This window comes from Mya arenaria, chromosome 8, assembly GCF_026914265.1.
Source record: "Mya arenaria isolate MELC-2E11 chromosome 8, ASM2691426v1".
NCBI lineage: Eukaryota > Metazoa > Mollusca > Bivalvia > Myida > Myidae > Mya > Mya arenaria.
Genome location: NC_069129.1, coordinates 46,877,235 through 46,883,544, shown reverse-complemented (window position 1 = coordinate 46,883,544; position 6,310 = coordinate 46,877,235).

Genomic DNA, 6,310 nt, shown 5'->3' with positions numbered 1-6,310 from the left:
TCATCTCAATAAGTTAATAAATTTAACTCAAAAGAATGGTGGCTGTAAACTTTATACAGCTGTCCACTTACACAGACCGGAAATCTGTTAAAGCTGCACTCTCACAGATATACCATTTTTACAACTTTTTATTTTTTGTCTTGGAAAGAGCAAATTTTTGCATAAATTTCTGCAAACTAATGATTTAAGATTGCTGACAAAAAATCAGACGGTAGATTTTCATATTTCCGTTCGAAAATTAATGTTTTATGGCTTAAATTGTTACTAACGGTTTAAGAAAATGCATAAAACATAATATTTTGAACTTAAATAAAAACAACTGCGATCGAATTTTTTGTCAGCTGTCTTATTATCACTGGTTTCCATGGATTTTCGCAAAAATTGGCTCGTTCCAAGACAAAAAAAAAAAATGTTAAAACGTTCATTGTGTGAGAATGCAGCTTTAACATAAGATCCAATGACTGGATTGACTACTTAGAACACAAAGGGTTACTTAGAAAAGTGACGAGAAGGGTTTTTGAAAATCAAGTCTGACTAATAGATATTTAGTTCCTCCTTTCGAAGAAAATTAACCTCAAAGATACTTATAACACAATCAAATAAATATACATCAATGAATAAACACTACCATATAGATCCAACATCGGAATCTCTGAAAATAATTCCTTCTTGTCAATTTCCTTTGCAATTTGGCAATTTTGTAAAAATAAAAAAAAATATATTTATTCATTTATTGATATTTCTTTTACACTATATACTTAGTATACAAATAGTATACGACAGCCTTTGAACATATTAGCGATTTCCATAACGCAACACATAATCGATGTCTTAGTAAACGGACTACTTCATGCTTGAAGTACACTGAAATATATTTCATAACAGACTGGAGAATTGAAAATCGGGTCGTTCGAAACATCGGTTCCCTCGAGGTTAAGGCTCGGTCCCCGGCGACCTCGAGCGATCGCAGTTTAACTGTACTTTTATACATTTTATATACTTATACAAACACAAAGATTATGAACAAGGTAAAAAGAAATGCATTTACATAAAGCATATAATATAGCTAACGTCCAAGTAAAGCCGAGTTATTGCGCATTTGAACAATAAATACGGCCTTGTCGAAATAAATACAAGACAAATAAGTATTGTCAATAACCATAACAGGTTATTATAAGTTACTGGGTTGACCCGATCTGGGATATACGGGGCAATAGAAACCATATCGGGTGATAGCGAAGCTCGAACCTTAATATGGTTTCCTGCGCCCCGTATATCCCATATCGGGTCACCTATTAACCCCGTAACGTATATAGCACGTCGACAAAGTATGTGAGCATACTAACCAAAAAACGTAAATGTACATTTAATTCCTTTGATATGTTTTACTATCAGACATGATGATACAAACTATCGAACAACGAATACATGTGTGTATGTTATAAAGCATGTATGCACCAGTCAATTGAACCCCCCCCCCCCCCAGGTCCGGGGAATAGCGAAAACCCCGACACGCGGGGACGAACTGATGGTAAAATTCCGGCCAAATGCCCCCGCACCCCAGGGACCCTAGGGAAGGCCCACCGCATTCACCCGCACTGCGGAGCCACAAGGTAGGTAAAACACGGCCCATTTCCCAGGCTATCCCCGGTATACCCCCGGACCTGGGGGGTGGGGGGGGGGCGTGATTACAATTGACTGGTACATTACAAGTCAACAGTTTTACCCATACGACCTTCGAAGATTCCCAAGAGTTAAGTCATTACGTTTAACTGCTTAATGGAAATTACTACGCGATCTACTTGCAGTGTAGTTAAAGTGTACCGATTTCTGACATTGTAAACCGTCTATATACATCCGAGGTTGTTTTCGATAAAAATGGCCGAGGAGTTCCGAATGTTATTTTCATCCGAAACAACCTCGGATTTATATGGCGATTTAAAATGTCAGAATTATTTACCTTTAACTACGCTGTAATTAGATGGCGTTGTAATCGCAAATGTCTTATTTTAATTATAAAATACTTAATTATTCACTGCGACTATTTTCTTCCCTTTTAAGTTCCGGATAAGATTAATATTTTTCACTAATTTGAGTAGTTGTTCTTTCGTGCGTCGCTACAGTACATTTTGTGCGTTAAAATATGTCATTCTTTCTTTGTTGTCGTGCAAGGGAGTTGACGTTGGAAACTACCCTCAAACCCAGCCCTTATTAATGTTTAATTGCTTCATGTTGCGTATATCCTTGAAGAAATATTGTTGCTGTAATTTTTTATAGCTTTAATACTTCAAATTTAATGTGTATGATGCGTATTGCATGATTTAGCATGTTGTTTGTGGTTGTCATGCATATTAATGGTAATAAGATTAGTATGTATAAATATATTTAGAATTTATTTCATTTTTATATGAGTTGACGGATTTATACATTACGTGAAAAATTGTTAAAGTAATTAGTTTCTTATTCCCTTTTGCTTTCCGTGATTAGTTTCTGAACTAAGGACAAGAAAAAAGTTGATGCATAGCATCAAGTCGGCGCAATGAAATAAGAAGAAAAACGTGCGTGCAGATACCCAAAATGTTTATTATTTCAATAATAATATTTTTGTTTGTGTTGGGTGTACATATACTCAAAGGATATGGTTAATGATATCCTTGCTTTATATTTTGTATAAGTTTTTGATTACCGAATTCCCCTGTCTCTGTGCTGCTTTGATATTTTTAGGCAAAAAAGTCGCCTGTCTGACACTTAAAAAACAGCAGAATAATATAAAAAAAATACAATGAAAATAGTTTCGGTTAATACTACTGTCAATAGATAGTTTAATCATACTGAGAATTATTTTCCCGTCCCGAATGATCTGTCATCAAGAAAGTATTTACAACAAACATATCTGTTTAGAGGGTAATTGTTTGTTTAGTGAATGATATAAAAGAAGCACAATAAAGGTTTACACTTAATGCACCAGTTAATTGTAACCACGCCCCCCCCCCCCCAGGTCCGGGGAATAGCGGAGACTTTGACTTTCGGTCCAGCCAACCCCGGGTAAAATCCACGGGGACGAACTGATGGTAAAATCCCCGCCAAATGCCCCCGCGCCCAAGGGACCATATGTAAGACCCATTCCTCGCTATAATTTGCGCGAAGACAAAACCACCGCATTCACCCGGCACTGCGGGGCCACCTGAAAGGTAAAACACGTCACATTTCACCGGCTATCCCCGGTAAACCCCCGGACCTGGGGGGGGGGGGGGGCGTGGTTACAATTGACTGGTGCATTATTAACATAATTAGGCATTTAAATTAAATATTTTTTGTATGTGCATCTCTGAAGTGTAAATCTATAGTGTTACCCCTATGATATATACCACCGAATTAGGACCAAAAGCTATATAAAATTATCACATAGTGGCATTGTCACGAGTGAAATATTTCCTTTTGGTGTTCACGAGGTGAACTATATTGCAATCATACGATGAAACAATCAATTTTTTGTTTTGTTTTTTTTGGCCTTAAAAAGGATATTAAATGACAGTTAATTGTCGCATTTCAGCAAAGTGCGATAAGTTATATGCGAATGCAGCGTCATTTCGGATATGGTGTCATTGAAATTGTGTTTTCAATCAACCCTGTGCGCGCTAACGTTTATTTAGGAAGTGAGATCGGACTTAAATTTCAAAACATTAAAAAATATCAAATGGTTATTGCACCATTTGAATCAGTCAAATATAATTCCATTTTACGGATAAATCTTTATAACTATTACTCAGTATATAAACCTGAGATTTATCACATGATATACCTTGTGTCCGGTTTTAATGTAGACAGTCATCACGTATTATTCTTTATCACGCCTCCAACACAACTTCAGGACTGGTCACGCGGTGACCCCATAGTTTACCATTATGGGTCACCAAATTTAAATCGTACCAAAATGGCGTCTATTTTCCGATTTCAATGAATGAATGAAACATTTTAACATGAAACATGTTTTCGATGTGATATATACGCTACGGGGTTAGCTCGAACCCAAATATGGCTTCCTTTGCCCTGTATACCCCATATCGGGTCACCTACTAACCCCGTAACTTATAGTATTACACATGTGTAATATAATGCTCATCTTTTTCTATTGGTCAGAAAATTACACTCCGCCTGTTTGCAAACAAAATCAATAGCAAAAATAATTGCTTAATTAATAAATAAATTCTGGCAAGTTTCGCATGTTGTATTTGTGATGAAAATTTATTTGAATACAGTAGTACCTGTTCAATCTAATTTTTAAGAGGAAAGCGTCGAATTTCTTCTTGATTTCAAGAAAAAAAAACATTATGGTTAAACAGGAAATGACGTCATGATTTAAAAGAAAGCAAATATCATTAAAATAATTGTGTTTTTGTTGTTCTTACCTGATATAATCTTAATACGCATTCTACTTAGAAACATATTTAAAACGATCTGATGTATCGGAAGTTTTAAATTATTCCGGGTTCTACATTTTTGCAATGCATGTAGCGCGGGAAATGGCATTGCTATGTGCAAAAGAGCAGGTGAAACATGCAACGATACAGATATAACTTTCATGGGTTAAAACCAGTTAATAATTTCTTACTACATTTACATGCCGAGTGAGAGGAACGGGAGCTAGCGGTACCGGGACAAGATACAAAATACAAGAGTCTTTATTTAAAGTCGGGTATATGCTAACAAAACACCGTAGCTCAATGAGCTATTTTCAGACATGAATAACACACATAAACAACATATCAAAACATTACAAAGAGCTGGTGACCTGGAAATAAATGCATATAGTTTTAAATAGGTACAAAGTTGGAACAAGTTTTTACTAACACCGTTTCTTATAATATTCATGCATACCATAACAAAAAGTAAGATGGAATATAACACCGAATACAGTGATATCATCAACTAGTTTTTTCCAGGTGTACGGCCAGTCCACTCGCACACGGTTCCTCTAGTTTACCTACCACTATAAAATGGTTAGTTTTTTTCAAGAGTATAAATTAAGGATGCTCGTAAACATTTTAAACAGCAACATTCTAAGTAGCCTTATGTACAAGGGAATTACAGCTTAGCACAATGATGTGCAATTGATAAAACTTTTATAATTAATTTAGCTTGCTAGAAAAACAAATATTTGGAGAGTATTCCTAAGAGGAGGTGAATATTTTGACATGAAATTTAAATATTACTAGATTTTGCTGATATTTTAAGAAACAGTTGCGTACAAAGGCATGGTAACTCAGGACTATGATTTGGTCAATCTCTACCTACAGGTAACCATCAAAATCTCTACCCGGCCACCGTCCCGACAATATCAGCTCAAATAACTGTGTAAGAATGTTAAGTGAAAATGCAAAATCGTAACACCTTAACAAATACCTGCCAAAAACAACCCTCAAGTAGTTGTATGTGTTCGAAAGATGTTAATGATGTATAGATTTGAAACAATCATAAATAGATAGTCTTTTTCCATGGAGACAAAGGATAACATATATTCAGTGAAACACCTTTTATTCTCAAGTTCTTCTTATTTTTAAAGTTATAAAATATTTCTGAGCATTTACAAAAGGGACACATCCAGGTGCGGATCAGCCATCTAAATTCCAGGTAGTTTTGAGAGCAACTTATTTCCTTCGGGAGGCTGTTCCATACCTAACTAGTCTCAAAACGTACCTTATTTGAACAACTTTTATACAAATTGCTATCATAGAAAGTCAATATTTCTAATATGACTTGCGACAGGCTAGTATTAAACAGTATTAAAATAAGATAAACTGAATAGAATGGGTAACAAGACGCGCCTGGGAAGGTCAACAAAACATAAATTATGAGGAATTTGACTTTGCTATCACACATTTGTAAATAACGGCAAATTTAATCAAAGTTCTGAAAGTAATGCAGGGGACTGTTTGCAATATGTTGCCTTGAGAGGCATATTTAAGTATGTACATGGTATGGAAAATATTTTCACAGCTAATGAATGTTGCATTAAATATGCTGATGAATAACATGTGATCATTGTGCGAAATGTCCAAAATATATTGATGTGGTATGGAACGAAACGCCTACAATAATTCTGGGTTTAAAAGTTTACATAGTACAAAACGTTAAAGTGCCTCCAAAGGCTCACTAACTAACATATTTCAGGAACTTGGTTAATAAAACGTGTATCATCCACGTTTATCTACGAAATTCCGCCAAATTACGTCCCATATTACGCTGACGTCAAACTTCTATACTGTTCAAATTTCTGATGTCATATCCGTTTTTAAGTCGTTTTGTTCCG